Source organism: Callospermophilus lateralis, unplaced genomic scaffold (genome assembly GCF_048772815.1).
Source record: "Callospermophilus lateralis isolate mCalLat2 unplaced genomic scaffold, mCalLat2.hap1 Scaffold_193, whole genome shotgun sequence".
Classification (NCBI taxonomy): domain Eukaryota; kingdom Metazoa; phylum Chordata; class Mammalia; order Rodentia; family Sciuridae; genus Callospermophilus; species Callospermophilus lateralis.
In genome coordinates, this window is record NW_027512944.1 from 526,937 (window position 1) to 554,659 (window position 27,723).

The 27,723-nt window shown below is 42.8% G+C and overlaps 1 pseudogene; it reads left to right on the forward strand.

Annotated features, from left to right (window-relative positions):
* LOC143387074 (inactive serine protease PAMR1-like) overlaps positions 1 to 27,723 on the forward strand; it is a 159,924-nt pseudogene that overhangs the window by 92,018 nt on the left and 40,183 nt on the right.

Below are 27,723 nucleotides of genomic sequence, written 5' to 3' on the forward strand. Positions count from 1 at the left end.
TAAAAATAAAATAAAGATGTTATGTTCACCAAAAACTAAAAATATAAATATAAAAAAAACTCTCTCTCTCTAAAAAAAAAATCCAGCAATAATGAACCCCAAGGTCTGCTCACTCTGCACACTTGAGACTGAAAAGCCACAGCAAGAGAGGATGCTCACACGTCTCAGTCTTCGTCACAGGTAGCCTTCATCTTGGCTTCACATGCCTCCCAAGTCCATGTCCAGGTATCTATGCAGCAGTATTTACCAAGCACCTGTCAGGTGCTCAACTTGTTTCCAGGGACTGCACTGCCTTGGTGAAAAGAAGACAAAGTCCTTTTCCTTAAGCGCTTGCAATCAATTGAGAGAATTTAAGGCCCAGCCTGGCATCTCCCTCCCAAAGTGGGCCTTGGGGATTGCTAATCCTGGGAGATTTTAATCAAAAACAAACAGAAAACAGGATATAATGATGAAATAAGTCTGGGAGATGTGGAGATTGACTATACACAAAGCATATATAGATCTGCAAAGTTCTGCAACAAAGAAAGCTGTAATTAGCATTTTACAAAGATATTTGATCACAGAGTCTTTCTTTTTCTTTTCTTTCTTACTTTCTTTTTTCTTTTCTTTTCTTTTTTTTTTTTTTTTTTGACATAAGACTGTACTATCCAATGGAATTAGTGCTCCATGGAACAAGGTTTTACAAACTCTGGTCTCTTTCTCTTAAACCATTGAAGAATACCTCACAAAGACACAGGACTGGGTAAGAAGGGCATTTGGGAATCTGTAAAACATGAGCTTCTCTTCAGATGTTTGCTGAGAGATGGGCCGGAAGTCTGCTGTCCTTGTCATTCAGTATGCGCTAATATGTTGGAAAGACCCTAGAATCGATGGCTTATCCCTGTTGCTGTGCGTGTGCAAGTCCTCGCCAGCACTGACCTGCATGTGTCATTGAGAAGACTCTTTTCGGGGCTGGGGATGTAGCTCAAGCAGTAGCGCGCTGGCCTGGCATGTGTGCGGCCCGGGTTCGATCCTCAGCATCACAAACAAACAAAGATGTTGTGTCAGCCGAAAACTAAGAAATAAATGTTAAAATGTTAAAATTCTCTCTCTCTCTCTCTCTCTCTCTCTCTCTCTCTCTCTCTCTCTCTCTCTTCTCTCCTTCTCTCTCTCTCACTCTCTCTTAAAAAAAAAAGAGAAGACTCATTTCCTGTATTCAAGTTGCTTAAAGTAACACGATTGGCCTGGGACCATTGGGCAGATGAAGTTGTGACTGATAAAGTGTGCTCATGGTGACATGGCCATTCTAAGGCAAGAGCTGTGTATTGACTTCCACTTAGATGTATCCTCCCTTCAAAAATGAGAATATTTGATCCTCCTTCTAATCTCTGGGGACACTGAGTCCAAGGTCCCTTTATCACCAATTAGCCCCCTCCCCCTACACACAGAGGCTTGACTCTAATCTCTTGTTATTTATTCTGTCAGTTCTGGTGTATCTCAGTCACCATGACCCTGATTTGCCCAACCTAGAAATGGTCTGTATCTCATAGAGGTGTGCATGAGTTTAAGTCGAGGGCTGGGGATGCAGCTCCGTGGCAGTCTGCTTGTCTAGCATGCATGAGGCCCTGGGTTCAATTCCTAGTGCTGCCAAAAAAAAAGGTGTTTAGTGAGCCCCTGTTTGCTCTCTCTGGGACCAACTTTCTTCCTGCCTTTACTTATATCATTCCATTGTCATGCATCACAGTTTCTCTCTTGGCCATCACATTTGGCCTGCCTTGTCTCTCTGCCTAGTCTTATTTCAGATAGAATGAGTACATGACTGTGGGTGAGGAATAAAACCAGCAGTTTCTATGAAGGACGTTTTGACTACGTAGAATATGGGAACCTAAGATCTTCTCTGCAAAGATTCAGCCCTACTTTCCCTATGTGTGGGATCTGTCTTGGATGTGATCTCTTGGTATGGATGTAATTGTGTTTACATGTGCAGGAGAATACAGGTGCAGATGTGAATGTGTACATATTGTGCAGATGTATGAATGTGTGTGTGCACGGGGTATAGAGTACTGGGACAGGCCAGGGTTTGAATCCTACCTGTCTTTTATGGAGAGTTTTCTCGGAGGCAAATTGATTGACCTCTCTAATGTAGCCTTATCACATTCCAATCTGGAGGCTGAGTCGATTCGTGTTTACATCACAGGTTTATTGAAGGCACTAAATGAGGCAATTCATTTAAAATACTTAGCTTGATAGAAAGGGAGTATTCAGGAAATTAAAGTCTCCTACTCTCCTTCCTTCTTCTGTTTTTTCCTACGAGCACGTTTTACGAGGAATTTGAGCAGCAGCAGTACCAGGAGTTTCATCCACAGGAGAATGGACTTGATCTTGAGGCTTACTTCATCAGTCTAGGGTCCCATCCTATCGACAACCCTCAAGATTCACCTTGTGTTTATCCCTCAAGGCTTGCTCCCTTCCCTTGGTTACATCATTCATCTGCCTTCCAGCCTTAGAGTAAATGCTTTCCACCTGCTGTGTTTGAGATGGGGCTGGTGGCAGGCTTTTGCAGGCTCCTGTGGGACAGTGGAGGTGGTTCTGGGACAGTGAAGTTGCCACCTGAACACTGAGGCCCCCTTAAAAGTCTGCAGAGGAGATGTTGTTAATGATGGTGCACTTGTGCTTCAAGGGTGGAGCCAGCAGAAATCTCTGTGAAAGGAAGTTCCCCTTCATCCTGACCTAGCCTGCAGAGCTGGGGGAGGTAATAGTGGGGAAGACTTGCCTGACCTAAGATGCCATCAGTCCAGGGTTTAGGGACCTAACGGACATACCATTGCAAGTGCATAGCCCTTGCTGAGCATTCCTTCACTCTTGACATCTGTTGTGGCCAGCTGCTTTCAGGAGAAGGAGAATCTGGTTTCTGCTTGGCAGAATCTGGATGTGAAAGCAGTGCAAACTCTGGAAGCTCTTGGCAGAAGTTGTCCCTGGTAGACTCAGGCCCCAGTGAAGCCCTGATGTACTCTGACTCAGAGGAAATTCTAGTGTGGAAGACTGGGAACATGTGGGATGATCTGCAGACTGCTTGGGCCTGAGAACATCTAGGTTGGGTGTTTAATGTTAAGAGTGGTCTTATTTTTAGTGTAACCATTCTTTGTTTGGTGCAATGTTTGCTGGGTTCTCTTGTAACGTACGTGGAGATGCATTATTCAATTACTTTTTCAGCAGCTAGCACTGGTAACAATAAGATCTATTAAGTTCATGTTCTCATATTTGAAATAACTCACAAACAGCTGTTCTTCAAGGATTTTCAGTGCCGCAGCTGTCAAAGAAAATAGCCACTGGGGGCTCCTCCATGACACTAGAGTTTGAGTTTTGTTCCCCTTGGCTACTGATGTGGTGTGTGTCTATTTCTGAAGAGAAGAAGCAGGAGGTGAGGTATGTCCTATTAAATGGTGTCAGAAGAGGAAGTGCTAAGGTTTGAGCTCCCTTCCCCAAATATATGTGTTGGAAACTTAACCCCCACATGCACAGTCAGGTGGCAGTGGGACTTTGGAAGGTCATTGGCTCTGCCCTCATGAATGTATTGATCTATTCATGGATTAATAGATTGATGGGTTATGGAGAGAGCAGCTTTGTTTTAAAGGTGAGTTCTCTTTGGCACTCTTATTCTGTCCTGCCTCGTGATGCCCTCCACCACGTCATGCAGCAAGAAGACCCAGATACTGAGCAGATGCCAAAATCTTGCTCTTGAACTTCCCAGCCTTTAGAACCAGGAGCTCCATAAGTATCCATTCTTTATAAATTACCTGGTCTCAGGTATTTTGTTATAGCAACAGTAAACAGACTAAGATAGGATGGATTAAAGAAAAGAAATTAGAACCCCAAAGAACAAATGGGAAGAAGCCAGAATTTCACCATAGAAACACAAACAGCCTATCTGAAAATTCTCTGGATGTGTGGGCCACTGAGGACACATTATTTATTGCTCATCCCATTTTTATTTTTTTTTTTTAGCCATCTGCATCTTAGCCAAAGATGTGATTTAAAAGAAAAAAAAAATCTGATGAGAATAATGGTCTCTGCTGAAAATAATGCCTGACAAATAGGAGTCTTTCTTCCAAAGACCTTTATGGTTATTGTCATATTCAAATGCAGCAGCAGCAATGATCTCATCACTGTGTCTCCTTCCTCTTGAGGCTTTGGGGAAATACCACGTCAAGGTCTCTTGTCTATGGTTCTCTGGAAGCATCAGAGAGGGACGGATTCCAATGTGGGTCCAGAGTAGAGCCTAGAAGGTCAGAGTACCTTTCAGAGCCGCCAAGAAGGCAGCGGGTTATTAAGTGGGAAGGGAGAACCAATGCAAAGCCCAGCTTCCCAGGGCCTGGAGGGCGGCTGGCTTAAACTGCAGGACAGGACTGTGCTCCTCAAAGGAGGATGCTTGCTTAGAAGGCAGAGACTTAGCCTCCAGCTGCAGGGATTCTAAGGGAATAGGCTCATTAACAAGCATCTCAGGTGGTTTCCATGCAGATGGTGATCTAGAGGAGAACATGGGCTTCTGATGCACACAGTGTCAGCTCTACCCCTTACTGCGCAAATCAATCAAGATACTTGACCTTTCTGTGCCTCAGTTTCTTCAACTACAGAATGCACATTCCTAATGCCATTGTGAATTAAAACGACACCACCACCACCACCACCACGTTGGAACGTATGGGAAACACTTGGCTGGGTGCCAGCTCAGAGCAAGCTCCCAGGGTGTTTATGGATGTTAGTTGCCAATTAGAATTACCAATAATATCCCTGAGAACAAGGCCAGGATGATGGTTAATGCTCTGATTGTGGAAACAGATGGCCTCAATTTGAATCCTGTCTCTACACTTTACTACCTGTGCAGTCTTGGGCATATTTCTTACCTCTCTGTACCTCAGTTTCCTCATCTATAAAATAGAGGCAGGTATTGTCCCTATACTATCGGATTATTGTAAACTCTTGGGTTCCATGAAGAAGTGCAACTCTAGAGAAGTACCATCAGTGCCCACATTTCCCAGAGGAGGAAACCGAGACAAAGAAATTCAGTGGCTCATCCAAAGTCACATGGTCACTGCTAGAGCCAGGGTTCAAATTCAGGGAATCTGATGCTCAAATATTTTTATTTCATGGGTGCCACTTTCTTCTTACAAGTTGGAAGTGTGAACTCTGGTACATGATACAAGTGCCCTTCCTTGCATTGGTAAGAATAAGGCTTTTGCCCCAGTAAGAGCTGGGTTCTGATCTTTCTTCTTTTACCTGAAAGCTGTGTGACCTGGATTCATTTGTTTTACTCTGTTTCCTCATTAATTAAATGAAGAAAATAATAACCCACTTCCAACTGGTTGTGAGGATCCAATGAGCTGGACACCAATACGGTTAGGACTCAGAGACGGCCCTTGGAGAAGGAGGTGGGATCAGGGAGCAGAGGCGCGTGACGCAGAGTCACCCCGTGCAGTGTGCTTGGTAAAGGAGGAAGGAGAAAAAAAGTCACAAATCTATTCCTGTTCCCCTCGCCATCCTTTTTGTACAGGATGTTTAACACCAGATATTTAAGGAATCCAATGACAGTCCTGGTGTCTAAAGTGGGGTGACAAGGTCTTTGCTTTCTAGTTGTCATTTTGCTAAAATAATAATTGGCAAGACTGAGATCACCCAGGGGTGAGAACCAGCCAGGCTGGGGCTGAGGGTCTCTTGGTGACAGGATGGCTCTCAAAGTCTCAGTGGGGAGGATGGAGGATGGGCCCCCAGTAAGCATGCCATCACCTCTGACTCAAGTCTTTTTGAGTGTGTCCTGGGCTTTGTGTGTTCATCAGTCCTTTGAGCTGGTGGTGAGACCCTCCAGCAGTGAGGACCGCTGTGTGTTGTTGGACATCAATACAGTGAGTTCAGACGCCTCAGGAGGAGGGGCAGGGGGAGCAGGGATGAGTGAGGAGCTCCAGCTGCCTAATTATATATCCCTCTGATTCTTGCCTCTTTTTTCCTCTCCCTCTGGTCTCAGACGACTTATAAAATTCAAGATAGTTTAAAAAAGAAAAAAAATCCCTCAGTAGAAATTCTAATTAAATGAGGTTAAGTGGGAGGGCTTGGGATTTTGTGTGGATTCAAAAGCAGAGTCTAACATCAAGGAAGAGGATCTGGTACATGATACAAGTGCCCTTCTTTGCCACCCTCAGGGGTGGTCTTGACTTGGGCCTTTGCTCTGGCAAGGGATGTTCCGATCAGGTATGGAAGAGGCTGCCCCTTGTTCTCATAGAGAATCCCGAGTCTTCCAGCTGGACATGACTGGCCATTGTGGCAGTATATTTCTTAATATATAATATTGAAGACCTTGGGCTTGGAGACCATGCTAAGGGGCACAGAGGCACCTCCTGCCCCTGCCTCGGTGAGCCCCCTGTTGGAGGCACTGTCCCTGCATCCTCTGAACAGTTGAAACAGACCAGGGCCAGAGAGCCGTGAAATGAACTGCCTGCATGTCCCCCGGGCAGTTCAACTGTGTGCAAAATAATGACAGTGACAGCAAAGTACATTCATCAAGTACATGAAACCCGTGCCCATTCGTTGGCATGTCTCCTTGACATGTTTCCTTGAGTTGGTATTCTCATTGATAAGACTGGGCTAAGAGGTTAAGTGATTTACATTTTTTTCAAAGTGAATTCTGGAAGAACCAGGACTGGACTGATGTAACTAGATTCCCCATTCTGGATAGAGAGATATCAGGATGGCTGCTCCTGAGCATGGAAGTCAGGGCTTGGGTGAAGAAGCTTATGGTGCCCCAAATGCTCTCGATTATTTGCTTACCCTGATTTTAAAAAAAAGTGGGAGAGGGGAGTTTAGGGGAGCCCTCACATGTACAGGGTAATTATGTAGCAATTTAGAATGACTGACTTTTGCCGGCACAATAGTGCACACCTGAAATCCCAGTGGCTCGGGAGGCTGAGACAGGAGGATCAGAAGTTCAAAGCCAGCCTCAGCAAAAGTGAGGTGCTAAGCAACTCCGTGAGACCCTGTTTCTAAATAAAATACAAAATAGGGCTGGGGATGTGGCTCAGTGGCTGAGTGCCCCTGAGTTCAATCCCTGGTACCCACCCCTCTCTGCAAAAAAAAAAAAAAAAGACTTTTGAAAACCTTTCCAACTCAAGAGAAAATAACCTATGATGAAAGTGAAGGGGAAAGAAAAGCACAATTTCTAAAACAAGACATGTTACCAATTTTGAGAGGCTGGGAGACTCTGGGTTGACACATCCATTGATACTCACAGATAAATATTATGTCCACTGGAAACAGAAGACTTGAGGTTAGATGCCAAAATGCTATTTTTGTGAATACTTTTTATTTCTTTATTGATGCTTTTTTTCATTTTCCAAAGCTTTCACAAAAAACTCTTTTTTTTATTCTTTCTTCACCTCCTCCTCCTCCTCCTCCTCAAAAGTGCATTGCTTTGGTTGGGTAAGAGGCACAGGCAGAACGCAGAGGATTTCTAAGGCAGTGAATGTATTCTGTGTAATACTGTAACGGTGGACACATGCCACATACTGGTGTCCAATCCCACAGAATGTGCACCTCTGGGGTTGAAGCCTAATATCTGTGACCTTGGGGTGAAAACCCTGTGTGGCTCCAGGTTCATCAATAGTAACAACCACAGCACTGTGAAGGGGGCTGTTGGTAACAGAGGAGGTTGCCCATGGATGGGGACAGAGCGTATATTTTAAGTCTCTCTGCCTTCCACTTAATTTTGTTACAAACCTAAAATGGCTCTGTGAGTGAGGTCTTAGAGTGTTTGATAAAGAAGAAATACATATTTTATCCAATGGAGAGGTTGGCAAGGAGTTGACCGTGCGGCACCCAGCACTCCCTCTGTAAGCTTGATTTTGCTACATGATCACAGCATGTGCTCCATGGCCCAGTGCCTCAGTTTATCCCAGGGTGAGGTTCATGGGCTTTTGTGTTTCATTTATGCTCGTATTACTGGAAGCCCTGACAGTAGAAGGCTCACCGGCAGATTTTGTGAGGCTGTTTTATTTTTAATTTTTAATTGATTTTATTTTTTAAATACATGACAGCAGAATGCATTACAATTCTTGTTACACATATACAGCACAATTTTTCATATCTGCTTGTATATAGAGTAGGTTCACACCAATTCATGTCTTCATACATGTACTTTGGATAATGATGTCCATCACATTCCAACATCATTTCACCCCATACCCCTTCTTTTCCTCTCCCACCCCTATGCCCTATCTAGAGTTTGTCTGTTTCTCCCATGCTTCCCGTCCCTACCCCACTATGAATCAGCCTCCTTATATCAGAGAGAACATTCAGCAGTTGTTTTTTTGTGATTGGCTAACTTCACTTAGCATTATCTTCTCCAACTCCATCCATTTACCTGAAAATGCCATGATATTATTCTCTTTTATGGCTGAGTAATATTCCATTGTGTATATATGCCACATTTTCTTTATCCATTACTCTACTGAAGGGCATCTAGGTTGGTCCCACAGTTTAGCTATTGTGAATTGTGCTGCCATAAGCATTGATGTGGCTGTGTCCCTGCAGTATGCTGTTTTTCAGTCTGTAAGGCTGTTTTTAAATGTGGAAAGCAAAGCAAGTTTGCTCGGCTCCTGTGGCTGGCACAACTGCAGGCTGGTCTAGCCTCTTCCCTGCTAGGAGCAAGCTTGTTCACCTCCCCATATCCCTGGTAATTCTGGGGACCATTTTTTTCCCCTCAGAAGTAATTCCCTCAAAAAGATTGGCATTTCTCTTTGCCTCCATTAAAAAAAAAAGTCCAGCTCTTTTCTACTTAGCTCTTTTCCTCACTGGTAAAGTGAAGGGGTCAGAGTGAATGCTTTTAATGGGGAAGAAAATGTATTACCAACCTCATTGGATCATTTTGAAGATGAAATTGCACAAAGAATAAAAAGTACTTTCTGTACCGAAACATTAAAGTGCTTTAGCATACATTTCAGAAAACATTCCATAACTTTTACAGCTGTTGTTGTTTCTCTCTGTCTTAGTTTCTGGAACTGGCCCTTAGCACCATATTAAAATTCCCTGAAATTTGTACAGCTGAAGCCAAATGGCCAACGTGCCCTTTCCACAAATGTACTTCTAATAAATGGAACACAGAAAATGATGGTCTGTTATGATAAGGCGACAAGACAGTGAATAGGATGTTATAACAGAGACCATGGGTTGGGGGTGTGCGGTGTGCATTCAGAAGAGAAGGCCAGGGAGGCTCTCTCTGAACAGGTATCATTTATGCTGAGGGCCCAACAGCTGGGACAGAGGCTGTGGCTAAGCAAATGCTTTTGCCTAGAGCAGGCAAAATCTTGGTGGGTTGAGAAGCTGATAGAAAGTGGGAAACAGTGGCCAAGAGAAGGATGGAGCAGAGTGGAGGGAGCCGGCTCTCCAAACACACACATACACACACACACACACACACACACACACACACGGTGCCACCTTATCCATTTTAAGTGTGTAATTCAGTAGCATTAATTATATTCACTCTGTTGTACAAACATCACACCTATTTCCAAAATGTTTCCATCACCCCAAATAGAAACTCTTTATTAAGCAATAATTCTCCCGTTTCCCCTAGCCCCCCAATCTAATCCCCCTCTAATATATTTTGTCTCTTTGAATTTGCTTATTATAAATATTTCATATAAATAGAATCGGACAATATTTGGACTTTTGTGTGTGGCGTCTTTCGCTTGGCTGAATGGTTTCAAGGTTCTTCTGTGTTGCAGTGTGTACATACTGCATTCCCTTTTTGTGGCCGAATAATAGTCCATCAGCTACACATACCTTATTTTGTTTCTCCATTTGTTTCTTGGTGAACCCTTGGGTTGTTTTTACCTTTTGACTGTTGTGAATAAATATCAGCATGCTAGTATATTTGAGTCCCTGTTTTCACTGTTTTAGATAAATACCTTGCAGTGGAATTGATGGATCATGTAGTGATTTAACTTTTAATGGAACCACTACATTGTTTTCCGCAGCAATCGGATCATTGACATTTCTATCAGCAATATAGGAGAGTTTTAGTATCTCTATGTCTTTGCCAACACTTAAAATTTTTTTTTTTTTTTTTTTGGATTATAGCCATCGCAGTAAGTATTATCTCATTGTGGCACTGATTTGCATTTCCTAAATGACCTGTTAAGTTTTAACATCTTCTTCTGGGCTGGTTTACCCCTTGTATCTCTGTTCCAGCCACTTGTCCATTTTTAAATTGGTCTCTTTGTGGCTGAGTTGTAAGAGTTGTTTTTTGCAATGTTCTGAATGCTAAACTTATCATATAAATGATCTGCAAATATTTTCTCTCATTCTGTTGTCTGTCTTTTCACTTTCTCAGTAATGTCTTTGATGCTAAAGGGGTTTTAATTTTGATGAAGTTGAATTTATGTAATTTTTTGTTGTTGTTCTTGCTTTCTGTGTCATTTCCAAAAACCCATTGACACATCTAGACTCGTGGGAACTCACATCTGTGTTTTTATTCTGTTTTTCTCTCTTTTAAACATTCAGTTCTTGCTAGATTTTCGAGGTCATCCACTTTGGCAGGTAACAAAGCCTGTAAGCTCAGCTAGTAAGTCCCCTGTGACTACAGGGGACTCTCTGAGGTTGCTCATGGAATGGAGAGGGAAGCAAAATCTCAACAGTGACCAGGCTGTGGTGACCTGTGCCAATCTAAAGCCAGGGTGAGGGTCATTGCTGGTTCAATGATATTTGTCCAAAATGATGAAAGAAAGTAAATTTTTCATAAAACTAGATTCATCCAATTTAAGAAACTGTCCATCATCTGGGTGGTTCCTTTTCATGCTATTAGAATCTTCTTATGACCCGAGACTGAGGATTGATGGTGATAGTTTCTTAAAGTGGTTGCACTTGGCAGACTTAGGAGTGATCAACCTTGGGTCAGAATTACAAGTTTAGGGGAGGGAAATAGAAAACTAAACTATGGAGTAAAGGGTTTAGAGGTCCCCACAGACACTAGGGTTTGTTTTTATGGGCCTGTGAAGCATCTCAGGGATCTCTGCCTGATCCTTCTGTGGAAGGCTTCACAGGACCTTGCCCACATTCACTATCTTCCCCAAATATCTGACCCCTTTCTGCTTTAATCATCATCTTTGTGCGAGGATTTTTTTTAGAAATGGAGAGTGGGGAACAAAGCAAATCAAAGCTAGAAGGTTTTTGTCTGACTTCCTCTGCACAACCTCCAACTGATTCCTCTGAAAGGTTTTTCCAGATGGTTTTCTTTTTTACTTAAGGTATATAAATATCAAAAGAGAAAATAAAAAACAAGAAAGGAAAAAAAAATCCTACCCCAAAGAGAACATTGCTTTCTCACGGGAAAGAATGCTCAGTTGTACTCAGGGAATTGAATGAAGTTGGGTTAATGAGTTCACCCATGTAAAACATTGAAATTCTCCCAAACATATTAATTAAGGTACTTTTGTCTTTTCTGTTGGTTTTAGCTTTGAAGATACTATAAACTTGGCATGCTGCAAAATGGAAGAGCCAAGTTTGGAAGCAATAACATAGTCTATACTTGGCCATCAGCCTTGCACTTGAACGGCCTCATCTACAAAGTAGTCTCCGAAATTTTTATGATGGCACCATGACTGCGCTGCATCCTATAGTTCTGCAGTTGAATGATTTCCCCTGGAGTTGTTCAGTGCACAATCTACGCAACTATGAAAATACTCCAACAAAAATAGAAACGAGGTGTAGCTCAGTGGGTAGAGAGCTTGCCCAGCATGCATGAGGCCCCGGGTTCCATCCCCAGCACTGGAAAATAGATAAATAAATAAAATGAACACAGACACCTAAGAAATGTGTATGTTTTTGTAAATTGCATGCATGTTCTACTGTCAATATATTTAGATTATATATTGCTGAACATGATTTTTTGAAATAAAAATTCTATAAAAATAACCAGGCATAGTGGCCCACACCTATAATCCCCGCAGATGGGGAGGCTGAGGCAGGAGGATCACAAGTTCAAAGCCAGCTTTAGCAACTCAGTGAGACTCTGTCTTTGAATAAAATACAAAAAAGGGATGGGGATGCGGCTCAGTGTTTGAGTCTCCCTGAGTAAAATCCCCAGTACCCTGTTCCCCCCCATTCTATCAAAATAGTTGATTAGCAGTTATAGCAAGTTTCCTCTGTGTTGAGTGCATGGCTCTGAAGATCCCTGGGGCAGGTGGTCTCACTTCCGAGACTCTGGCCCAGGAAGAATGCCACAGTCTTCTTGCACACAGCACACGGTGGCCTCCTGACAGCCGAGTGTTCCCACGTCTGTCCCTTCCTGCCTGGACCCACTGTCGCGCGTTGGTTTTCCATTTCAGAATACACGGTCATCAACGAACCTGCCCTGGAGCTGAGTGGAATATCATGTGTCGCGAATGCTGCGAATATGACCAGATCGAGTGCGTGTGCCCTGGGAAGAAGGAGGTCGTGGGCTACACCATCCCCTGCTGCAGGAACAAGGAGAACGAATGTGACTCCTGCCTCATCCACCCAGGTGAGCGCCCAGCCACGAGCCCAGGCGACCTTCGGGGTCCTGCAGGCAGCCCTCGGCCCTCGGTGGTGCCAGGATTATTAAAAAGGACACCAGTCAGCCCGTTCTCACTACGGGCAAGGGAGTAGAGGTGTTCTTACTCTTCTCAGTGTTAACGTTGTGCATCTGTGAACGCAAGAGCAAGCATGAGGTTTCAGGAATTGCAATTAGCTTGGTCAGCCAGGAGAAACGGTGTGTGATGAGAGATGTGGAGAGAGGGAGAGAGACAGATAACAAGAGGAGAAAGCAATCTGAAGGAAAAATCGGGGACCAGATCCAGAAGGGTTTTGTAAGCCATGCTATGAATTTTAGGCTAAATCCTGAAGATATTTTGCTAGCTTTGGAGGTTTGTGTGTGTTGGGGGGAGGTAACCAGGGATTGAACCTGGGGTGCTTTACCACTGAATTACATGGCCCAAATAATAATAAGAAGAGAAGAGAACATTTTAAAAATTTTAAGATGGGTACTCACTAAGTTGTTGAGATTGGCCTCAAACTCATGATCCTCCTGACTCAGCCTCCTGAGTTGCTGGGATTATAGGCTTGCACCATGCTCCTGACCAGCATTGGAGATCTCTAAGAGAAGAGGTGGGATATGGCTTGAGGCAGGAGAGAAATAAGAGGACCTTAATAAAGGTAAAAGTCCAATGTGTAGAGAGAGGCGGAGGGATTTGGGTCATTAGGAAGTGAGCTGACTACATCCTGGGTTGGCTGGGTAGAGAAGGAGAGAGGGTAAGGAAAGAGCAGAAGTCAAGGAGGACGGTCTTAGCTCTGAGTGGGACAGCTGGGAGGTGGTCCAGTCACAAGAGAGTGTCTTTGGATGGGATGGGACCTTCCCAGGCCCTTGTGTATGCCCCCCTGCCCATTTTTTTGCCTTTACATAAAGCTGAACCTGACTTTTGTACCACCACTCTCCTGCCCCCACCATAGAGGGGACTGATATGTTCTTTTTGTTTGTTTGTTCTATTTAGATGTACATGACAGTAGAGTGTACTTTGACATATCTGTACATGGAGTATGACTTCCCATTCTTGTGGCAGTGCGTGATGTGGAGTTTCACTGGTCGTGTATTCATATGTGAACATAAAAAAGTGACGTCGGATTCATTCTGCTGTCTTTCCTATTCCGTTCCCCTCCCTTCCCTTCATTCCCGTTGAATTTTTATTCCAAGGAACTTCTATTCCCCGCTCTTCTTATTGGCTGTTAGGATCCGCAGTATCAGAGAGAACATTTGGTCTTTGGTTTTTTGGGGGATTGGCTTATTTTACTTAGCATGACCGTCTCCAGTTCCATCCATTTATTGGCAAATGCCATAATTTTAGTTTTCTTTATGGCTGTGTGGTGTTCTTTTTAATGATTGTAGATTTGATAACTGCATTGTAGTTCTCAGCTGGGTAGGGGCCAAGGTGGACTGAACGTATAGTGCATAGTGTTTCTGATGTGATTGGAAACCTCATTGCGCATTTTCCTGATGCTTGAAAAGCAAGGAAGTATTGCTGCCTTATGCTTCTGACACCTCCTGCAGTTTCACCTTTCCCTGTTTAGGCCAGGTCAGAATAAGGACCTTGAGATTTTCTTTTCTATTTTTTTCTTTTTTAAAATTTTAGTTGTATATGGACACAATACCTTTATTTATTTTTATTTTTATGTGGTGCTGGGGATGGAACACAGTGCCCCATGCATGCTGCGCATGCGCTCCACCACTGAGCCACACCTCGACTTGGACATTGAGATTTTCAAATGAGCTTTCCAAAGGCTGATGAATGCAAGGATACAAAAAAAAGGGGGGGGGCTTTGGGAATTTCTCTTATTTCTGCATTTCCACTTCTTTCAAAAACAGAGAATGATACCCATTTCTGCCAGGGACTTCGTTTCATGCAAAACCATGGAAGAAGAAAGAAAATGGGGCTCAAGTCTGCAAATGATCCTTCTGAGTCCTTTCTCCTTGGAAGAGAGTCATGCTGGGCTTTAAATTTGGAGTGACTTCACCATAACTTTTGTATATTTGTTTCCAGAAAAGAAATCCACTGCCCCAATTTCCTGATGGGTGAGTGTGGTTTGTAGGGAAATGGTTGAGTAAAGCCTTCCAATTTTCTTGAAAAATTTGAGAGTAAAGCCTGGGTCTCTCTACTAGGTGTCCTTGGCAGTGATATGGGAGTCTTTGAACAATTTTCAAAAGCCTTGTGGTTACTATTGGCTGACCACTAGCATGGACTCTGCTGTTACAAGATGACCTGAGGTCAGCCGTCTGATAGGCAAGAGAACCGCATAGATGGTGCAGCGGGGCTCCTGACCCATCAGGTAGGAGGCACCCAAATCTGCAACCTTGACCCTGGGACTGATCACTGGTTCTAACCAATGAAAGACTATCCAAATAAACCATTTGGTTACCCTGAAAGGAAAGGAAAGATGAAGAAGAAAGGCCGTCTTTTAAAACTAAATTATAGAAGAGTAAGTGTGAATGCCCTCGGCAGTCACCATTGATGAAAGGGGATTCTCTGTGTGTCATTAAGAAATTCTCCATTTTTATTTATATGTGCAATTGAATCATTGTCATTCAGTACCCATTTTAACCCAGGCACCTCCAGTCTTAGGACACTGGGCGCTCCCTCATGTCCTTCTATATGCTTCTGACATGACCACACTTGTGGGCTTCTTTGATTCTCCCAAGACAAGGCATTGAAGACTTGTACATTTTCTTCCCAGGTCTGGAATTAGTCATTTCTTCAAGGAACTCTGACCCGAGACCACAGTCTGGAACCTCAGGAGTGTTTCTGATAATTGGATTGTCATTGTTAATAGGTGTTTTTTTCCCCCAGTGGATGGAGCTAACAAATCTGTTTTTTTTAATATTTTTTAGTTGTTGATGGACCTTTTTTTTTTAAATTTATCTGTGTGTGGTGCTGAGAATCGAACCCAGTGTGTCACGCATGCTAGGCAAGCACGTTACCACTGAGCCAGAACCCCAGCCCAGACAAATCTGTTTTTTAAAAAATGGATCTATGTGAGGGGCTGGAGTTGTGGTTCAGTGGCAGAGTGTTTATCCAGTACACGTGAAGCACTGAGTTTGATCCTCAGTGCCACATAAAAATAAAATAAAGATATTGTGTCCACCTAAAACTAGTAAATAAATAAATGAATGAATCTATGTGATATTCAAGATTATTAATGTCTTTAATTTTTTTCTCATTTTAAGTCTTATTTCTTATTGATACTAACCTAATTACTTATTGGCTTTATCTTATGACAATAGAATTGTGCAAAGTTAACAATAGCACTATTAATACTAACAATAGGATCACCGAATGAAGTTATGATTTCTTTATGGTTACTATTGACCTTAGACTATGTCCCATGAAGTATGTGCCATAAAAATACTACATTTAAAAATCTATGTTGGATTTGGGATTTATGCTTGGTGGTGCTTGCCTAGCATGTGCGAGGCCCTGCGTTCAATCTCTAGATGCCCTCCCAATCAAAATCAATTGAGGTAGCTAGGCGTGGTGGGGCGTGCCTGTAATCCCAGCTACTTGGGAGGCAGAAAAAAGACAATCACAAGTTTGAAGCCAGCCTGGACAACTTAGCAAGACCCTGTCCCATAAAATAAAAAAGGGGCTCAGGGTGTAGCTCAGTGGTAGAGCCTTAGTCTAGCATGCATGAAGCTGTCCTAGCTGTCCTGGATTCAATCTCTAGTATCACCACCTATTTGATGTATAGAGTGGCTTACTGTTTTCCATGTTTGAAAAAACATATATATATATATATATATATATATATATATATATATATATATATATATATATTGTGTGTGTGTGTGTGTGTGTGTGTATGTGTATATATATATATATATATATATATATATATATATATATATATCTTTCCCCATTTCACACAAAAGATATTTTACCATAAACAATGCTAACTTCCTTTTCTCATGAAAAGCTAGAGATTACTCCATATCAATATAAAGCCATCTTCACTTTTCTTTTCTTTCTTTCTTTCTTTTTCTTTTTTTTTTCACAGTTGCTATGACTGCATTATATGGGTGACCATCATTTATGAACTTTTGGGTTGTTCCTAAACTTTTGTTATTATAAGTTGTATATCCCTTCTCCAAAACCCTTGGGACCAGAAGTATTCTTGATTTGTTTTGATTTTGTAATGCTTGGGTCTACATGATGAGATATCTTGAACATGATTTAAATTTGAACATGAAATTCATTTATGTTTTGTATACACCCTTTACCCAGCCTGAAGGTAATGTTACAAAATATTTTCAGTATGCCCGCATTTTGGCTGCTGCCTGTCACAGGAGGTCAGATGTGGAATTTTCTGCTTGTGGTGCCATGTCAAAGCATAAAACATTTTGGATTTTAGTGCAGTTTGGACCTCAGTTTTCAGATTAGGGATGGTCATTGTATGGGCAGTGAATACACTTTGCACACATCAGTTAGTATTATGTAAGTGTATCTTGGAGGTACACTTACCCCTCTGCTAGCAGTGGGTCCCTTGGGAGTGCATATGTCACTTTCCGGCCTTTGCCAAATAGTTTTCTGTACATTTGGCCTTTACTCCAGCAGTGTGTGAGGGTGCTGTTTTTTTTTTCTTTTTTTTCAAAGCTTTACAACAAAATGTGTCATTTTGGACTTTTGCCAGTCTCATAGGTGGAACACGGAATCCAGTGTGGCTTTAGTTGGCATTTCTACCATTATGGTAGACAGTGAGCATCTCTCTGCTGCTGGTGGTGGTGCAGGACCATAAAGGTTGAGGGACACCAATGTTAGGGTTGGCATTGTGACATCCAGCAGCATCTAGCAGCACCATGGTCCTCAGTGGGCCTATGTGGTTCTAGGATGGGCAGCCTGCAGTGGGTCCTGTGGCAATCTGTGTGCTACCTCCTGTCTTTGATCATGGCCTTGTTCATGTTAATCACTAGACTTTTTTTTGTGGCTTGTATCTTAAGGACCCTGACTTGCTGTGCCAAGAAATAGTCTTGGCAGAGCCACTGAGGAGGGAGGTTCTGAGTCCATTTACCTCCTCTGTAGCATGGTGAATAGGGATTTAAAGAGGAGCTTGGCACGTGAGGGGGGGGTTGGCTTTTGGAAGGCACAGTGGTACCCATGGGACTCCGTCATGTGCCTTATGACTTACTGGAATTTGATGAATCATATTAGCAATTCGTCTTCTCAAGAAGGAGGGAAAGGAAACTCAGTATAGTGTGGAAAGAGGGCTACAAGTCTCTTCTGTGGAACACACACACACACACTTACATACACACATACACCCACACACACACACACACACATTACAGGTCAATAAAAACCTGATTTCAGTTGACAGCAAAGAAGCTCACGGATGCTGAAAGACATGCTGGCTACTGGGAACAATTCATGAGGCATTCATTTGTTCACTCAGCCACTCAAGTAATATTCATTGAGCACTTGCTAGGTGCCAGCACTGTATTAGGTGCTGAGGATACAATATTGAGCAAGATATGATCTTGATTTGACTCTGTTATAGAAAGACGGGTCACAGGAAGTGAAAATTAAGCTTGACATTGGCCATCACAGGGATAAGCCAGGTGGGGTCATGGGGAAGCAGAATAGTAATGGTCTCACCTTGGGAATTCTTACTGTATGCCAGGTGCTTTACCTGTGCTCATTTACTTTTAAACAATTCTAAGAGGCAGATCCAGTTTTAATCCCAGTTTGACAGAGAGGGCTCTAAGGTCTGAGAACCTTAAAGAATTGGCTCCAGAACCCCAAGCTGGACAATGGAAGACTCAGAAATTAGCTCTGTTTTTGATAAATGGGTAGGAATTATTTATACCTTTCCTCATTATCCCTAGCCACTCAACAGGCCATAATTTTAAAAGATTTATGCCTGGGAATTGCGCAGCCCCTGTGCTGTGGCTTGCTGGTGGGGCTGCCTGGCACTTTTGAGGGTGAGAATTATGTCAGGCCTTGGGGTGTTTCTGGGGGCAAACTCTGGGTATAGAAAGATAGAAGAAAGAGTGTCTAATGGCACAATAGACATTTACTATCTGTTATTCAATTAAAAGGGAGTTATAAAAAGAGAATGGACAGTATGTAGTTACAAGTGTAGCTTTTAAAATGATGTATGTGTATGCAGGCAGAGAAAGTATTAGCGGTAGAATTCTCTAGGTCACGGGATATCTGTTTGTGTGTGTGTGTGTGTGTGTGTGTGTGTGTGTGCGTGTGGTGAGTGTGTGTGTGTGTGTGTGTGTATGTGTTGCTGGGATTAAACCAAGAGGCACTTTACCGCTAAGCTATATCCCTCAGCTCTCTTAGTAATTTTTATTTTTTTGGACTGGGTATTGAACCCAGGGGTGTTTAACCCCTGAGCAACATCTCCAGTCCTTTTAAAAAATATTTTATTTAGAGACTTTTATTTAGAGGCTTTGAACTCGCCATCCTCCTGCCTCAGCCTCTGGAGCAGCTGGGATTATAAACATGTGCTGCCACCATGCCCGGCTTCCTGAGTCACACTAAATTGCTGAGGTTAGCCTTGAACTTGTGATCCTGCTGCCTCAGCCTCCTGAGTTGTTGGGATTATAGGCATGTGCCATTGCACCTGGCTAGATATTAGGATTTTAAGGGTTTTATTATTATTATTATTATTGAATTCTTTTTATTTGTCATAATTTTCTAAATATTTCATAGTAAACGTGAAGTATTTATACAAGGGCGAAAAATAACACTATATTGATTGATTCTCTTTTACTCTAAGCGATTTCATGTTACCTTAAACATCAGCCACTAACTGGGAAGTCGGTTGGGATCACTCCTAAACTCTCTAGTTAAATCCTGATAAACCTGGCATTTTCCAGCTTTTCCTAAGGACTGTGCTACCTTTCTATGTCCCAATGCCCCACTAGAGCCAGTCTCTGAGCAGGTGTATCTCTCATGCGGACCATCAGAACCTGCAAGCATGGAGTCTGAGAATCTTCTTGGAAATGTTTCAGGTTGTACCATTTTTGAAAACTGCAAGAGCTGCCGGAATGGCTCGTGGGGGGCACCCTGGACGACTTCTACATGAAGGGCTTCTGTGCAGAATGCAGAGCCGGCTGGTATGGAGGAGACTGCATGCGTAAGTAGACCCGGAACCAGCTCTGTCACTAATGCACATGGTTTTACAGTTTCACTGTACAAGGGACTAAAGTTCATCTTGATGGAATCTGAGTTTTGGAAGGTGTGGGGCCAGCGGGCTTTCTAGGCAAGACTATAAAGCAAAGCTATGTTTCCATCTGCTGGGTTGTGGACATCTGTTCATTCCGGATTGTTGACCCTGGGAGGTTTCTATCTGCCCTTTGAGCTCTCCTCTCTCCTGGATGAAGCCCAGGCCATCCACACACAGCATGACCCATGTCCCTTCCAGAGGCAGTGGTGGTGGCAATGGCCAGCAAATGTGAATAAGCCTTCAAAAATGTTGTTTTTGCTGGGTGCGGTGGTGCATGCCTGTAATCCCAATGGCTTGGGAGGCTGAGGCTGGAAGATTGTGAGTTCAAAGCCAGCCTCAGCAACTATGCAAGGCCCTCAGAAACTAGGGAGACCCTGTCTCAAAGGGCTGGAGATGTGGCTCAGTGCCCTTGCGTTCAATCCCTGGTACCAAAAAAAAAAAATTTATCTGTAATGCATTTTTTTGGAGGGGTATAGAGATCAAACTCATGGGCTCTCAACCTCTGAGAGGTTTTTTGTATTTTATTTAGAGTCAAGAGCTTACTGAGTTGCTTAGAACCTGGCTTTTGCTGAGGCTGGCTTTGAACTTGTGATCCTCCTACTTCAGCCTCCCAAGCCACTTGGATTACAGGCATGCACTATTTTGTCTGGATGTAATGCATTTTATTTTATTTTTTTAAGTTAAGTTGACCTTTTAAAAAGAAATGGCAGTGGAATGCATTACAACTTTTATTACACATATACAACACAAATTTTCATTTCTCTGGTTGTATATGAACTATGTTCACACCAATTTGTGTCTTTATACATGTACTTTGGATGTCCATCACATTCTACCACCCTTGCTAACCCCCTGCCCGCTCCCTTCCCCTCCAACCCCTCTGCCCTATCTAGAGTTTGCCTATTCCTCCCACGCTCCCCCTCCCTACCCCATCATGAATCAGCCTCCTTATATCAGAGAGAACATTTGGCATTTAGTTTTTTGAGACTGGCTAACTTCACTTAGCATTATTTTCTCCAATGCCATCCATTTACCTGCAAATGCCATGATTTTTTTCTCTTTTATCGCTGAGTAATATTCCATTGTGTGTATATGCCATATTTTTTTAAAATCCATTCATCTACTGAAGGGCATCTAGGTTGGTTTCTCACTTTAGCTATTGTGAATTGTGCTGCTATAAACACTGATGTGGCTGTGTCTCTGTAGTATGATGTTTTTAAGTCCTTTGAGTATAGACCGAGGAGAGGGATGGCTATATGTCTCTCCATTGGTAAATTTTTTGAATCCCAGGCTAAATTCCTGGAATCTACCAACAAATTGCCAGTATAATATTTGTCCTAATAAAGGGATTCTTTCTGGAAGCTACTTCATCTCAAAGAATTACTTAATATTTATTAGAGTTCCCTCTGAGTTTCAATAATTCTTTGAAAATAGATTGGAAAGCTAGCCTCTCTCTCTGTCCAAAATTCCCTCGATGGTGCCCTTTGCTGAACGTCCGTCTAAGAGTCTGTATCTGGAACAATGTGCACATTGCTTCCATTGAGCCTGTTTTTTGTGCTACCTATTTGAATTAGAAGCAGATAGGATGGTCTTACCTTTTGAGTAGTTGTACTTCCCGGACTTATATTGCCAGTTTATAGAGATGCTGGTTGGAGTGGGATTGATATTCTTTGCCTGATCCCACCTATAGTAGAATACTATGTGTTTCAAGTGTCTAGGGCAAATGTTGAAGTATGCCGTCTGTGGCTGAAAAATTTAATCACAGTCAGAAGAAAAGGGCTTAGTCAGAATGTCAGGGTGTATTTGGGAATTCCAGAATATGGATAACTTTTGAAGTGCTGGTCTCTCAGTCCATACACCAGAATTGAGACTTCCAAGGGAGGCTAAGGACTACCATATGTGAATGTCACAATGAACCCCACTATTTTGCATAATTATAGTGCACAAATAAAAACATAAAAAATTAATTTAAAAAAGTGAAATTCTGAAAAAACAAAACAAAACAAAACAAAAAACCCCAAACCAAAGTGCTATTTAATCTCAGGTGCAGGTTTAAAACTTAGAAGCCATTTTAGGTGGTTTTAGGAAACTTGATTTTGGAGTTGGTAGACAATCTTCCAGAAAGGTTAGCTGTAAGATTTAACCCTAGTCTTCGTCTGCCAGATGCTCTGGGTGTGTATGTAGAACATCCATCAGAGCCCAAGATCTGAGTGACACAGACCTGGGCTTAAGTAGTAGCCTTGCCTATACTAAAGGTTACCTTGGTAATAGCAATGTCCTCTCTAAAAACGGGAAATAATAGGGCTGGTTGAAGGATTCAATGAGACAGATGCATGTGAAACATTAGTTGTCTTCCTAGCAATAGGAAAAACTCCATGAATGCAATGTACTTATCATTATTTTCCATATGCTCCTTAGTTATTGAGTTAATAGGAGGTCCAAAATAAAAATACTTTCAAAAGGAGTTTATTTTGGCTTTTGATTTTCTGTTGATCTTTGGAGTCTTTAAGAACTTCAGGATTTTCCTTGCTTTGGATCCCATAGAAGACTGCTCTTTGTTTTTGTGCATGAATGGGGTAGGAGGATGTGAAGGAGCTGAGGTGATCAGCAGGGGTCCAATCATACATGGCCTTGTAGGGACAAAAGTTAGGTAAAGAATTTAGATGTTGTTCAGGTGAAGTTGGAAGCCTAGGAAGAGGTGTGAAGGAGGCTTGAATTAAGGGCTCTGAGAAAGTCAGAGAACAATGAGGGGCAGGGAAAGCTCTGGGCTATGCCTTTGCACAGGTGCTGGCAGAAGGGACAATTTCCAGATAGAGGGAGCTGCATGGTCAGGGTGTGGAAATGAGTCTTCAGGGAAGCCTGTGATGTCAGTTGTGCCTAGATCTGTGTGGCAGTATGAGGGAGTGGTGGGAAGTGAGACTGGAAAGGTAGGTGAGACAAGATGCAAAGGGCATAGGATGTTGGACGCAGATCTTGGAGCTCATTGTGAGGATGGTGGGTGGTGTGCATTGAATGGTTTGACCTGGAAGTGACATTAGAGCACATAATGAGTTCATGGGGTGGAGTCAAGAGCATGTCAAAGGTGGTGGTTAGCAGTGCTATTTCAGTGGTTCTGGACATGGGGTGTTGGGGGGGGCAAGATGTGAGAGAAGCTTAAAGGAAGAAGTAACAGGACTCACTGACATACTGAGAGAAGAGTGGAGCACCTCGATGGGTCATGAGTTTCCTAGTCTGAGCAACTCTGTCAAAGTGGGTGCTGTTGAGTGGGTAATAGAGGAGAAGAAGTGTGTGGGGGAGAGAAGGGGAGTCCCATGTGAGATCAGTGGGAATCTGAGCATCTGTAAGATACCCCACAGGCATTTAGAAACAGGTTCCTGGAGCTTAAGAGAACCGTGGAGGGTGAAGACACACTCATGGGAATTAGCTGAGATCCCCCAGGGACCCTGGAGCCTCAGACAGCAGAGAGCCATTGACAGAGGAAAGAGAGACCAACGGAAGGGAAATAAGAAGAGGTGAGAAAGAACAGCCAGAAAGGTGGGAGAAGCAAGAGGGAGCCGTGTTTTGGAAGCTGGGAGAAGAGTTTCCAAATAAGACAGAAGGAGAGCAGGACATGGATAGGAAAGAGGTTTTTATATTTAACAGCTGGCAGGTGACTGGGGACCTTACCAGTAGCGACTTGGGAAGGGGAGGAAATGGAGGCCAAGGGTAGAGACAGCTTTAAAATAAGTTTTACAATCATTTTTTAAGACTTTTAAAATAAGGGGCTGGGGTTGTGGCTCAGTGGTAGAGTGCTTGCCTAGCATGTGCGAGGCTCTGGGTTCGATTGTCAGTACCATGTATAAGTAAATGAATAAAATAAAGATTCATATCTTAAAAAAATTTTTTTAAAAGCAACTTTAAAAATAAATAAGGTAGAGATGGGAGATAAAAAGCCACAGTCATGGTGCTTATGGAAAATTTCCTATGAAGTACTGGGATGGTCACCAAGTAATACGATGAACCCTCAAGGAATGTATAATCCATCCATGGAAACCTAACTAGGTCGACCCCAAGAAGACATCAGTGTGATAAGGTTATGAGGTTCTTATGGGCACTGCCTAAGTATGAGAATTCATAGGAAGATGTTATTCATTTCACTATTTGTTGAATGTCTGCCTGGAGCTGGGCATTGTGGTGCCTTCTGTGTTAAAGACAACTGAGCACGTGGGTGACTCATGGCTCAGTCACAGCAAGGATCACATGGCAGTACAAGCATTTGACCAGTAGATGGCACCCAAGCAATCTTTTCAGGCCTCCCATTATCCTGAAGGAGGAAGATTTATTTTTGTTTAATTTTTAAAAATATTTTTAATTGGTGCATTTTAATTATACATAGCAGTGGGATATAATGTGACATAGTCATAAAGGCACATGACATAATTTGGTCAATTCCATTTCCCAGTAGCAAGCAGGTGGGCTCCTTGCTGAGGTCTACCTGTAGGGCACTGACATTTTTTCCCTGAGTACCATTTAGAGCCTCACTTACTAGGAAGGAGGAGCGACAGACAAGGGCCAGAAAGGATCACAAGTTATATTGGAGTTTAGAGCGAGTTCAAGGAAATGGGCAGAGTTCCTGAGGCCAGAGCCCAGCAGAGGACCAATCACATCTTCTCGCCCAGCAAGGGTGGGTTGAGTGATCTCAAAACACCCAGGAGCTGGAGATATTTTATTATCACAAGAAAGAACTGTTTTTTCTTTCCTTTCCAAATTTTTTCATTCGAAAAATTTCCTATCTACAGAGAGATTCCAGGAAGGTATACATCCATATACTCTATCTAGATTCATGAATGATTATCATGTTTTCAAGGTATGGTTTTCTTTTTTACTATACCGTATTTTTCTACGTTTCATCATGTTATCATAAGTTTTTTTTTTTTTTGTCTTGATGTTCAAATTGTCCCAGATTTGGCCAGTGAAGAGCCTCCAAGTTGGCTCAACCACATCATTCTTTGAGCACATCCCTGTTTTCTTGTTCCCTGGAAATGCAAGTTCATCTTTTCCCCTGTTTCCCAGCTTCTAGAACCAGCCATTTCCTCATGAAATCTGGGTTCCTGAGTCTGTGATCCAAATGTGGCCGTTAGAGGTACCGGTCTCTGAAGTGAAAACCAAGGCTTCCTCTTAGTGCTTCCCAGGCTGGAAAGTTGAGTTCTTAAGTGAACCCCTCTGCTGACCTCCACTGCTGACCCCTGGAGGGGTGTTTATTTAACTTGGCCTTCAGGCTGAGTTCCTTAGCCACAGAAGAGATGGGCAGGGTGAGGGTCCAGGGCCACCCAGGATGCTGCACTCACAGCTGGCATCCCAGTGGTCCCAATCGTTCAGTCCCTGAAGGATGTTGGGGACCTAAGAAGGTTAGGAAAGCAACCCAGATGAGAAGGGATTTAGGGGGAGAGATTACAGGGCCCTTAATACGTTTATCTTCTTAGTCGTATTTTGGACAGAGGCAGAGGAGCAAGAGGAATTGGCTGTAAGCCAAGCCCCCAAATGTTTGTGTTGTTAGAATATCAGAGAAGATGATTTGTGCCAGCTGCAACCTGGGGAAGGATGAAGAGCCAATTTGAGAAGGGGAGGGAGGGCTGAAGGCTCAGGGAGTGGTGTGTCACAGACCTAAGGGGCTATCCTCCAGGGAGACTGTGGAACCACCTGGGTGAAGTCAGGCAGACCGGCTCATGTCACTCCAGCCTTTTGTGACCTGATTTCTAGGAAAAGAATAATACAAAGTTGGGTCCAAATTGAGGATGATAATATGCGGTCCTTGGCTGTTGGGTGTGGAATCATAGGGCCTGCATTTGAATCTCTATGCCTTCTGTGACTCTGGACGAACTTACTAAGTCTTTGTCAGTCTCAACTTCCTCCTTTGCAGGATGGGGATGATCATAGTGGCCCCCACAGAGGGTTTCTGTGAGGTCTAGAAGGAGTGCTGTCTATAAGTCTCCCAGTATGGGGTCTGGTGTGTAGTGAGACTACCTATTAAATAGGCTGAACGAATGGTGAATTCTGTTCTTATTACCAAAACAGAGCTGCTCTTTTGTTGTTGCTGGTGTGAGTTTTATCTCAAGGGGGGGGGTGGGATGGAAAAATTAATATAGGGCTGGATAGGAAAGATAGGAAAAGACAACTACCTAAGGAAGAAAAATTAAATATGAACGTGATGAGGTAGTCTTCCCAGGACAAGTATTATATGGTAAGTGATACCTTGTTTTCTGTCTGAGAAACTCTTTGACTCCAGGGAATTAATTTTGGAGCTTTGTAGATTCTACATTGTCAAAGAATTCCTGGGTCAAAACCCAGTTTCTGGGGAGGACGTAGAGGCATGACAGACCCCTCCTGCTCCAATAGTAAGAAATCACTACATAAACCAAAGAAAACCACAATTTTCTTTAAAACCATCAAATATCTGTGAATATGGAATCAGAAAGAATCTAAAATCCAGGGGTGTGCGTCCTTCCTAGGTGCACGAGGGAGCAAGACGGTTCCTCCCTGCTTAGTTGCTGCGGTTCAGCAGCAGAGCCAGGGAAGGAGGGCACCTCCCGGCAGAGAAGCCAGTGGACTTTCGCTGCCCCTCTAGCCTGGCCTGTGGAACTGAAATCTAGAGGAAACCCACAGCAAAGCCATCCTTTCCACCACGTACTTTCTGAAATGGGATCTTTCTGAGCAGAGGTGGGGGCAAGACTAGAAAGCAGGTCTTAGGTTTGGCATAAAGACTATCTTACAGCTTCAAGAACTTGTGGCCCCACAGAATTACACACTTCTGTAATTGCAAAAGCTCGCTGTTTCCCAGTCTTGTGGTCATGGAGTGCAGGAAGTTGCTGAGAGGAGAAGTTGAAAGTTAGAGATGCATTTTTTTTACTGTGAAAAAGCAAGACAATATAATCCACAAATCGCCCAGAGAACAGTCAGTCCAAAGAAATAGACCCTCTGTGACCAAATGTTGGAATTTTCAGACCAAGGCTTTTGGATAACTAAATGTATGAAAGAATCTCTAGGACAAGAGGAATATAATGAATGAAGACACAATGAATTTCAGGAGAGATTTGAAAAGTATTATAAAGAACCAAATGGAAATCCTAGAACTGATAAATATATGATCTGAGATTTTAAAAAAAATGGAAAGGATTAAGAACCTATTGGTTACCAAAGAAGAAAGGATCAGAAAACTAAATACAGGATGATAGAAATCAGCCAAGTTAAAGCCTAGCAAAGAGACTGCAAATAGTCAGCAGACCAGACATTTTGTACCACCCTTGCCCAGACCCTGTCTTTTGAACTTAATTAGCAGAGTTGTCTTAATGTGCATTTGTGTGTGTGTGGTTTTTTTTTTTTTTTTGTGTGTGTGTGTGTACGTGCGAAGACACTTTGGGGAGTAAATACTTTCTGCAGCAGAGTGGTAGACAATATTCTTGGTGGAAATTTGTTTCAATTGAATGGATGGATCATTTGACATAGGGAAGAGGGGCTTTAAAAATGGTTCAATTGGCAGTGACCTGAGAGGCTGAGGCAGGAGGATTGCAAATGCAAGGCCAGCCTCTGCCACTTGGTGAGACCCTATCTCAAAGTAAAATAAAAAATAATAATAATAATAAGGACTGGGGATGTAGCTCAGTGGTAAAATGCTTCTGGGTTCAGTTAAAAAAAAAGGTTTGATTGCAGGGAGATCTTTATTTGGTACAGTTATTCATTCAATCAACAATTGAAACATCAGTTTAATGCATACATATATTTGAACAAGACAATGTCCCTGATATCCTAAGAACTGTGTCATGGGGTAGGTAAACAGTTTAATAATCAGTCATTATAAAGAATCAACTGATTGAGGTTCAGGCCAAGCCTTGAGTGAGCCTTTTACTGTGTCACTCCGGAACCTCTGCTAATTCCCTGCAAGGAACTGGTAAGAGCTGTCACTTGGCGCTCACTGGGAAATGA